Consider the following 11,314-nt stretch of genomic DNA (forward strand, 5'->3'; position numbering starts at 1 on the left):
GTACAATATATAATTAAGAATGTGATAACTATTATAAAGAAAGTGTACTGACTTGAGGCCAGGAGTTCAAGACCAGCCTGGGCAGCATAGCAAGACTCTGTCTGTACTGAAAAAAACAAAACAAAACAAAACACTGCATATGATGGTGTGTACCTGCAGTCACAGCTACTCAGATGGCTGAGATGGGAGGATCGCATGAGCCTAGCAGTTCAAGGTTGCAGTGAGCTATAATGGCACAAATGCACTCTAGCCTGGGTAACAGAACAAGATCAGAAAGAAGGAGTACTGGCTACTGTGAAATCATAACAGACATAACCTTAGAGAGGGTGTTATGGAAATTCCTGGTATGTAAGTGATAGATGAAGGCTGACAAGAGATCACACAGGTGAAGGGCAGGGTGGAGAGTGTTCTAACATCTAGATGGGGCAAGAGTCTCTGAGAAGGCTCTCAGGTGGAAGCCGCATGATTTGGGGGAACAGTGATGAGGCCAATTTGCTCAAAAGCATCAAGTGAAGGGAGGGAGGCAGCAGTTGAGAGGCTGGCGAGGAAGGACTAGATCACACAGGGCCTCACAGGCCATGGAGGGACGTGTTTTGGGTTATGTGGCAAATGTTCTTAAGCTGACATTAAGGAGCAACTCCCTATGGGCACTGTGTGGATATTTGGATTATAGATCCCAGGAAAGAAGAGCAACTACAACGAATGCTTTCTAGGTCTATTGTGAGCCAGATAGTTCACATCCATTCTCCAACACGGTCCTCACAGAAACTCTGAGAGCTGTGTACCATTATCATCTTCATTTTATAGCTAAGAAAAGTGAAGTTTGAGAGGTTGAGTAACAGGCCAAAGGTCTTACATCTCATAAGTGACAGACTAATAGATTCCACTTGACCCTTAAACCTTCATTTCCCACTGCCTTGTATATTATTAAAATTTAAGTCTGCTCATAGCTTTGAACTGAAAGAAAATAGGCAATATCAGAACAGATCAGGTTGAGGGGAAATTACAACTTAAAGAAAAACCAAAACCATCTGAACAGTGGGGATGTTTTCAGTTAACAGCAGTATGGCATTGGAATAACTTTTTTTTTTTTTTTTTTTTTTTTTTTGAGACAGAGTTTCACTCGTTACCCAGGCCAGAGTGCAATGGCGCGATCTCGGCTCACCGCAACCTCCGCCTCTGGGTTCAGGCAATTTTCCTGCCTCAACCTCCTGAGTAGCTGGGATTACAGGCACGCGCCACCATGCCCAGCTAATGTTTTTTGTATTTTTAGTAGACACGGGGTTTCACCATGTTGACCAGGATGGTCTCGATCTCTTGACCTCGTGATTCACCTGCCTCGGCCTCCCAAAGTGCTGGGATTACAGGCTTGAGCCACTGCGCCCGGCCCCAGAATAACTTATTGATAGTTTTAGAAAGAAATCTGTTTATACAACTCAGCAACCACAGACCAATCAATTATTCACTATAACAACTATATAAAACCAAACACACAGGCCAGGCATTGTGACAGGCCTGTAATCCCAGCACGCTGGGAGGCCAAGGTAGGAGGATTTCTTGAGACCAGGAGTCTAAGAGTAGCCTGGGCAACATAGTGAGATCCCATCTCTACAAAATAAAAATAAATTAAAAAATAAAATAACATGCTAAGCAACCATCAGAATCGGCATAGATGGTATTTTCCTCCCCTTGGGTTCCTATAAAAATATTGATATTCTCCAGGTATAATAGAACAGTCAGACCTGTAACAGATAAGGCTCAAAGTTAATTAATCAAGGATCCTCTAAGCTAACTCGACGGCTAATAAGACTGCATGTCAGGTCGGGCGCAGTGGCTCACACCTGTAATCCCAGCACTTTGGGAGGCCAAGGCAGGTGGATCACGAGGTCGAGAGATCGAGACCATCCTGGTCAACATGGTGAAACCCTGTCTCTACTAAAAATACAAAAATTAGCTGGGCATGGTGGCGCGTTCCTGTAATCCCAGCTACTTGGGAGGCTGAGGCAGGAGAATTGCCTGAACCCAGGAGGCGGAGGTTGCAGTGAGTCGAGATCGTGCCATTGCACTCCAGCCTGGGTAACAAGAGCAAAACTCCATCTCAAAAAAAAATGAAAAAATAAATAAAATAAGACTGCGTGTCTGTGTGTGCATGTGCAGGTTCTCACATATTCAGATGTGCATGTGTGAAGAGCGTTCACAGAGTCCTATACTAGGCACTTTGAGGGAAAAGAAAAAAGAATTCAATTACTCACATTCTGGCTACTCAATGTTCATAGTTTATCGTACTTGGCAAATCTGTGAGTAAGACTTGATACATGGAGTGAAATAAACTTTATATTCATTTAACATTTATATGTTAAGTTTCTACCATATGCCTAGTAGTAAGGGAGTTGTCTTTTAAATGTTTTTAAATTAACCAGAAAATGACAAAATTCTTGCCAAAATGAAGAAGCAGAGTCAGCTTTAGGAAATTGAAGTGATTAAGAAACCGGAAAGGTGTTTCTTGCTTTCTGACTGCGTTTGGAGCTGTGTTAATGAGTCACACTAATCCATTTTTGATGGACTAGAAAGAAAAGTCCCTTAAAAGGCAACCTGGAAAAATAGTCATACTTCCAAAATTATCTACTGATTTTTAAATAGGCTAGGGAGAAAGAGTGTCTTTTCACATGTGGCCCAGATTGGCACCAGGTGACCAGATGCATCACTCTCTCAGCAGCGTGAATACAGGCAGACTCTGCTTTATATGGCTGATGTGTTTCTGAAAAGGGATTTGTTTTTGGTGATCAGGGTGAGTGCTTTTGTCTAGCTACTATTCACTACCTCACAACTCTTTGTAGATGCAGATTTTCTTTATGTGTTTGGTTTAAAGGGGTGTACCCAACAGGTGGATTTCTACCTATACTATGACTCTCCTCTCATAAAAACAGTATCACATGATAGTGCCATGATGTGCTTGTCATACTTTCACCCAGGTATCCTACAGCTTTGGGACACATTTTTCCCTCCATTCTCAAGAGACAACAAGAAATGAAGTTCTCTGAGAAGGAGATGAGAGAAAATAATTTTATATTTACTGAGATAATTCTAGTATCTACAATTATTGATTCAGCTCTTTTGATGGACAGTAAAGTGACTGATTTTTTTTAAAAAAACGAATTCTCACATATTAAATAAAAATAATACAACAATTATTTGTTACAGTTTTCTAATACTGTTCTAAGACTGGAAGACCATCTTCCTGCTTGGCTTCTTTGCTTAACATATGCTCCTGGATAAGACTTCTCTATGCACAATTATGACAACATCATATGTCATGGTGTGTGGAATTGTTTAGCTTTTGGAAGGACGAAGTTGAGAAGTAGTACCAACTCCTCCCCTTCCCGTGTGGGCTTCTTGAATTATCACCAGTTGTGTTCCTTGCTGCCTTGATTACAATAAGAAATCACCCGGGTTTCCTTTTTTCCATTCCCAACTTCAGATGTATTCATTCATTTTTCCATTTAAAACTCATACACATGTGTTGAGTCGACTACTACCTATGGTGTGTCTATCATGAGCAAGGCATGAGGTGTATGAGTACAATTGAGAGTGAGATATAAAACCTACCTTCCAGTAATTTACCATGTAAAAAGGAAAAACATATGAATGCAGTCACCACATATACCAATAATTACAACATACAGAAGAATATAAACCACAAGAGAACAGTTAAGAACTATGAGAATCCACTCTTAGCCGTGAGCATCAGCCAAAGCTTCACAAAAGAGGTGTCCTTTGAGCTGGGCCTTAAAGGATGGATGGTGGTAAGAAGCCAAGGGTGAAGAAGAAATTTCAAGCAGAGTCCAGCACGAGAGGTACAGATGCAGGAAAGAGTAAGGCTTTGGTGGAGAGAGGTGGAGCATAGTGTGAGAAAGGAGAGAAGATGAGGTGAGGTAGGAAGGGTAGGATGCACCTATCCTTTGAACAGAGTCTGAAGTGCCAGTCTGCGGCACATCTGTGTCATTCTGAGGGTGAGGGGGAGTTGCCGAAGGTTCAGCTGGGCTGAACAAAGATAAATTTGGTGATAGACAGTGGAGTAGAACAGAAAGAGACAAGATAGACTGATGGGGACACTCTGGCAGTAGTTTAGCAAAGAACCTGAGCTTTAGCAAGGCAAGGATGAAAAAGAGAAAGGAACTGAGCAGGGCAAGATCAGCAAGGCTGGACAGAGACAATAACATTTAGTGGTTGCTTTAAGATGAGTGAGACTGCAGGGCCTAGGATGATACTGAGATTTTTCCAAGGCAACCACTGACCACAGCACTTCCCTCCCATTCTCTGCCAAGTTACCTTTTTCTTTTTTCTTTTTTTTTTTTTGAGACGGAGTTTCGCCCTTGTTACCCAGGCTGGAGTGCAATGGCGCGATCTCGGCTCACCGCAACCTCCGCCTCCTGGGCTCAGGCAATTCTCCTGCCTCAGCCTCCTGAGTAGCTGGGATTACAGGCACGTGCAACCATGCCCAGCTAATTTTTTGCACTTTTAGTAGAGACGGGGTTTCACCATGTTGACCAGGATGGTCTCGATCTCTCGACCTCGTGATCCACCCGCCTCGGCCTCCCAAAGTGCTGGGATTACAGGCTTGAGCCACCGCGCCCGGCTAGCCAAGTTACCTTTTTCAAAAGTCCCCATGTTAGAGCTTACTTTCTGGTGGAGGATATGAAAACAATAACAACAACAAAAAGATTATTCCCTTTGGTTTGCACTCTTCCCTGCTCCCATTTTGCCCTGTGTTCACCACCTAACATATTATCAATAGGAGGTTTATTAAAAAAAAAAATGTTCCCCTCTCTGGACTTGGAGAACTTAGACATTAAGACTATAGGATTGGCCGGGCGGGGTGGCTCAAGCCTGTAATCCCAGCACTTTGGGAGGCCGAGGCGGGTGGATCACAAGGTCGAGAGATCGAGACCATCCTGGTCAACATGGTGAAACCCCGTCTCTACTAAAAGTGCAAAAAATTAGCTGGGCATGGTGGCGCGTGCCTGTAATCCCAGCTACTCAGGAGGCTGAGGCAGGAGAATTGCCCGAACCCAGGAGGCGGAGGTTGCGGTGAGCCAAAATCGCGCCATTGCACTCCAGCCTGGGTAACAAGGGCGAAACTCAGTCTCAAAAAAAAAAAAAAAAAAAAGACTATAGGATTATATAAGATTACCTATAGATGATGCATTTAATTAAAGCTACCATAGGTTATTTCTTTTTTTTTTTTTTTTTTTTTAACCATAGGTTATTTCTAACACATGGCCTACTAAATTATCTGTAACTTATTTCTAAGAATTTAACAATTATAGTGGGGAGGTGGGAAGAGATAGCATGGAGAGAAATGACAGATACAGGTGAGGGGACGGAAGGCAGCAAACCACACTGCCATGTGTGTACCTATGCAACAATCTTGCATGTTCTTCACATGTACCCCAAAACCTAAAATGCAATTAAAAAAAAAAAGAATTTAATAATTATAAATTAGCTTTATCAAAAGACAGAAATGAGCCAAAGAAATACCTGTAAAGTGTTAGGCTTAGCAGTTGTACCCCTTTTTCTAGAATTTGAATATATTCTCCAAAGTTTATGTGTTACAAACTTAATCCTCAATGCAACAGTATTAAGAGGTGGGACCTTTAAGAGCTGATTAGATCATGACTCTACCATCATTAATGCATTAATGACATTATCTCAAAAATGGATTTGTTATCTCTGGAGTGGGTTCCTTATAAAAGGATGAGTTTGACCCCCTTCTCTCTCTCTCTCTCTCTCACCCGTATGATGCCTTCTGCTATGTTGTGACACAACAGGAAGGCCCTCATCAGCTGCCAGCCCCTGAATCTTGGACTTCCCAGCCTCCAGAACTGTGAGAAAAAAATTTTTTTTGAATAAACTACTCTCTGGTTTCTGTTATAGCAGCACAAATCAGTCTAGGACACCATTTATAATCAGAGAAAAATATCCCTTTGATTCCAAAAGTTTCCCCTTATTAGCAGAAGAAATGAAAATCCTCGAATGGAGGATGGGAAGTATGGGAAGTAACTTCTAGTGTTATGCTTGGCAGTGTTTAGGTGCCCACCCTGGTAGAGTTAAGCCTCTCTAAGAACTGGGGCAAGCCAAGTCATCTGTACTTTATTTGCTCAGAAATGACATGGGAGGGATGTCAGAAGCATCAAGAGGAAAAGTTTAATACTGCTCACAGAAAAAGACAGGCTCTCAAAATCTGATTATTTTAAATACATAGGCCAGTTCTTTGAAATTTGTGTTAGGCTTGATCCCTATTGGCGGGGGCAACAAAAAAATTCAGCAAGACAGCTGGAAGCCACCTGATAGATGGATTTGCCAGAGAGCTGAAAAGTCTGCATTAGGTGATGAGCATTCTCTTATGCTGCAGGCCATGATTCAGGAGATGGGCTTGGTTTTAACAAAACGTGTCTACACAAGGACTGTCTTCATTAATATAAAGACCGCACCCTATTACCTGGCTTCTTGTTGCCACTATTTTCCTCACAGATATATCCATAGTACATGAACTGGTGCCAAGAATCAGGTCTCATTGCCTGACATACTCATTGATTTAACTTTCCACTGACTATAACAGTCATCTAAAAGTTACTGAACTGTCATTATGCCAGTGGTTTCCAATATGTGTTTTGAGGATCCTGGTATCAGCAATTTGCCAGAACCAGATGCAAACAAAAAAACTCACCGCCGGGCGCGGTGGCTCAAGCCTGTAATCCCAGCACTTTGGGAGGCCGAGGTGGGTGGATCACGAGGTCAAGAGATCGAGACCATCCAGGTCAACATGGTGAAACCCCGTCTCTACTAAAAATACAAAAAATTAGCTGGGCATGGTGGCACATGCCTGTAATCCCAGCTACTCAGGAGGCTGAGGCAGGAGAATTGCCTGAACCCAGGAGGCGGAGGTTGCGGTGAGCCGAGATTGCGCCATTGCACTCCAGCCTGGGTAACAAGGGCGAAACTCCGTCTCAAAAAAAAAAAAAAAAAAAAAAAAAAAAGGCTGGGCGCAGTGGCTCAAGCCTGTAATCCCAGCACTTTGGGAGGCCAAGGTGGGTGGACCACGAGGTCGAGAAATCGAGACCATCCTGGTCAACATGGTGAAACCCCGTCTCTACTAAAAATACAAAAAATTAGCTGGGCATAGTGGCTCGTGCCTGTAATCCCAGCTACTCAGGAGGCTGAGGCAGGAGAATTGCCTGAACTCAGGAGGCGGAGGTTGCGGTGAGCCGAGATCGCGCCATTGCACTCCAGCCTGGGTAACAAGAGCGAAACTCCATCTCAAAAAAAAAAAAAAAAAAAACTCACATTTGGTAAAATTCACTTTTTAGTGGTCTAGGAGCTTTGACAAGTACATATAGTCATGTGACCACAACCATATTTAACATATACAACAGTTCCATTGCACTGTAAAATTATTTTATGCTCCATTGTGGGGTACTCCCATCTCCAGCCCCTGGCAGCTACTGATCTGTTTTCTATCTCTATGGTTTTACCTTTTCTAGAATGTCACATAAATGGAATCATACAAAATGTAACTTTTTGAGTCTGGCTTTTTTGACCTAGCTTTGAGATTCATTTATGTTGTTGTAAGCATCATAATTTATCTTTTTATTACTGAGTAATATTTCATTTTGTGGAACTATAATTTTGTACACATTTATATGTTTATGGACATGTGAATTATTTCTCATTTTTGTCAATTATGAATAAAGTTGTTATAAACATTCATATACATATTTTACATGAATGTAAGTTTTCATTTATCTTGGGTAAATGCCTAGGAGTAAATTGCTTGCCTAGGTAAATGTATATTTAATTTTATAAGAAACTGGCAAAGTTTTCCAAAATTTTATACCACTTACATTCCTACCAGCAGTGTATAAGAGTTCTAGGTCTTCTGCATCCTTATCAGCTTTTGACTTTATCAGTTTGGTTGATTTTAGCAATTCTAATAAGGGTAGAGTGATATTTTATTGTGGTTTTCATTGGCATTTCTCTCGTGACTAATGATATGAATCATCTTTTACATGTTTATTTGCCATTCATATATCTTTTTTGGTAGCATCTGTTCAAATCTTTGCCCACTTTAAAACAGGGTTGTTTTCTTATTATTGAATCTTGATAGTTCTTTATATATTCTAGATACAAGTCCTTTATCAGATAAGTGCTTTTCCAAATATTTGATGCCATTCTACAGTTAGATGACCATTTTCTTGACAAGGTCTTTTAGAGAGGAAGTCCAATTTGTCATTATTTTTCCTCCCATGAATCATATTTTTGATGTCATGTTTAAGGAATCTTTGCCTAACCCACATTCACAAGGATTTTCTTATATTTTTTTCTATAAATTTTAATATTTTCAGCTCTATGTTTATGCCTGTGGACCTTTTTTAGTTAATTTGTGTATAAAGTACAAAGTGTGGATCAAGGTTCATTTCTAAAAATTAAAACTTTTTTTTTTTTTTTTTTTTAGAAAACGGGATCTTCCTATGTTGCCCAGGCTAGACTCAAACTCCTGGGCTCAAGTGACCCTCTGGCCTCAGTCTCTCAAGTAGCTGGGATTATAGGCATATGCCACTGTACCTGGCTCAAGGTTCATTTTGAAATATAAGACTGTCTATTTGTTCTAAAACAAATATTTATTTAAAATATTTATTTGAAAGATTATTTATTTAAAAGATTATTCTTTCTCCATTGAATTTCCTTCCAAATCTGTCAAAAATCAACTACTCACATAAACATGGATTTATTGCCAGGCGCAGTGGCTCAAGCCTATAATCCCAGCACTTTGGGAGGCTGAGGTGCATGGATCACGAGGTCAAGAGATCGAGACCATCCTGGTCAACATGGCGAAACCCCGTCTCTACTAAAAATACAAAAAAAAAAAAAAAAAAAAAAAAAAATTAACTGGGCATGGTGGCGTGTGCCTGTAATCCCAGCTACTCAGGAGGCTGAGGCAGAAGAATTGCCTGAACCCAGGAGGTGGAGGTTGCGGTGAGCCGAGATCACGCCATTGCACTCCAGCCTGGGTAACAAGAGCGAAACTCCGTCTCAAAAAAAAAGTATGGATTTATTCATACCTCTATTATGTTCCATTGATCTATGTCTCTACCCTTTACAAACACCATACTGCCTTAATTGCTATAGCAACATAGTAAGTCTTGAAATCAGAAGGTACAAATCCTATGAATGTTTTCCATTGCATAATGGTGTACACTCTGGACTCTGAATTGAGAGAGTGTAAATATTTCAACTTTGGGGTTTTGGCTATTTTAGTTCCTTTGTTTTTCATGTAAATTTGGTTTCCACAGAAAATGTTTTTAAAAAAATTTTTATTTATTTATTTATTTATTTATATTTTTTGTGTTTTTTAATTTGTTTTAATTTTACTTTAGGTGCATACTATATCTGGGATTTCTCCCCATGTTATCCCTCCCCAGCTTCCCCTCCCTTCCTACCCCCCACTGTCTCTCCCCTACCCCCTCAACTGCCCCCAGTGTGTGATGCTCCTTTCCCTGAGTCCATGTGTTCTCATTGTTCAACACCTACTTATGAGTGAGAACATGCAGTGTTTGGCTTTCTGTTCTTGTATCAGTTTGCTGAGAATGATGATTTCCAGATTCATCCAAGTCCCTACAAAGGACACGAACTCATCGTTTTTTATGGCTGCGTAGTATTACATGGTGTATATGTACCACATTTTTTTTGTCCAGTCTATCACTGATAGGCATTTGGGTTGGTTCCGGGTCTTTGCTATTGTACACAGGGCTGCAATGAACATACGTGTGCATGTGTCTTTATAGTAGAACAATTTATAGTTCTTTGGGTATATACCCAGTAATGGGATTGCTGTGTCAAATGGAATTTCTATTTCTAGATCCTTGAGAAGAAAATCTTGTTTGTAAATATCTTGGGATTGCATTGAATTATAAGATCTATTTGGGAAATAAATGATATCTTAACCACAGTAAGTCTTTTAATCCACAAACATGACATATTTTTTCATTTACATATATCTTTTTGACTTCTTTTATTAGTGTTATAGTTTAAAGCAAACAGATTTTGCACATATTTTGTTAGGTTTATACCAAAGTACTTACTTAATATTTTATGGTGCTAAAGTGCTTTTAAAAAATCTTATTTTCTAATTTTTCATCAGTGATCTATAGAAGCACAATTAGTTTTAATATATTGACTTTGTATACTGGTCCTTGACTTTTTGCAATCTTGTAACTTACTGTCTGTTCTGTATGCTTTCTTTTTGGGTTTTGTTGTGAGCTTATTTTAAGTTCGACGCTCTAATCTCCTTGAGTGATGACATGTCATAACTGTAACCCCAAGACATTTTCAGATAAAGGCAAGATGCAGGCACTCCTTGATTTTATTTGTGAGAGGAACTTTCTAGCCCACAGGGAAAACTGTAAGAAATATTCTGTCATTGTAAGGAGCTTGGCATGCTGATGTTTGGTCATTTTAAAGGGCACTTAGATCTATAAAAGGAGCACTTTCCGGAGAAATTATTTTTTCAACACTTATTCTGAAAAGAAGCTTAGAGGACTCCTGTGATTTTTTTTAAACACTGTGAAAGCAGCTGCTAGTCTTAAGGTAGCTGTCCTCACATGCTATCAATTTATACACCACAGCTGCTGGTATCCCTGGGCGAGGCTTTTCTATTGGAATGAAGAGTTTTACTAAAATGTAAATGGGCAAGAGTTTGTGAACTAACTCCCTCAGTCAGCATGTGAGGCAGGTTATGAAAACGAACACAGGAGGTGTCTTCCTGCTGAAACCCTCGGATGTCCCAGAGACTTCAGGCATATTCTTTTTTGCAATCTTTAAGCAAAACAGTACAAGAACTCATAGAAATAAATTATTTACACTGTTCACTCTACCAAGAGCTTTCTTTAGATTTCTAGTCTAAATGAATATTAAAAGTTATTATAACAGCTATTGCCTTCAGGCATGGTGCTCACAAGAAATATGGCAACAGTATAGTTTAGTACACAACAACCACATAAAACTCAAAGAATTGTCCTAAAACATTGGAGTTCAAAGGCAAGAATTATTTTTATGTAAAAAGAACACATCCGGCCGGGCGCGGTGGCTCAAGCCTGTAATCCCAGCACTTTGGGAGGCCGAGGTGGGTGGATCACGAGGTCAAGAGATCGAGACCATTCTGGTCAACATGGTGAAACCCCGTCTCTACTAAAAATACAAAAAATTAGCTGCGCATGGTGGCACGTGCCTGTAATCCCAGCTACTCAGGAGGCTGAGG

General features: G+C 40.3%; 1 protein-coding gene across 1 annotated transcript in view; it reads right to left on the minus strand.

Moving 5' to 3' along the window:
- COL17A1 (collagen type XVII alpha 1 chain) overlaps window positions 1-11,314 on the minus strand; it is a 94,431-nt gene that overhangs the window by 61,113 nt on the left and 22,004 nt on the right. The gene's annotated exons all lie outside the window — the stretch shown is intronic.

The sequence above is a fragment of the Saimiri boliviensis genome, chromosome 12 (genome assembly GCF_048565385.1).
Source record: "Saimiri boliviensis isolate mSaiBol1 chromosome 12, mSaiBol1.pri, whole genome shotgun sequence".
In the NCBI taxonomy this organism is placed as follows: domain Eukaryota; kingdom Metazoa; phylum Chordata; class Mammalia; order Primates; family Cebidae; genus Saimiri; species Saimiri boliviensis.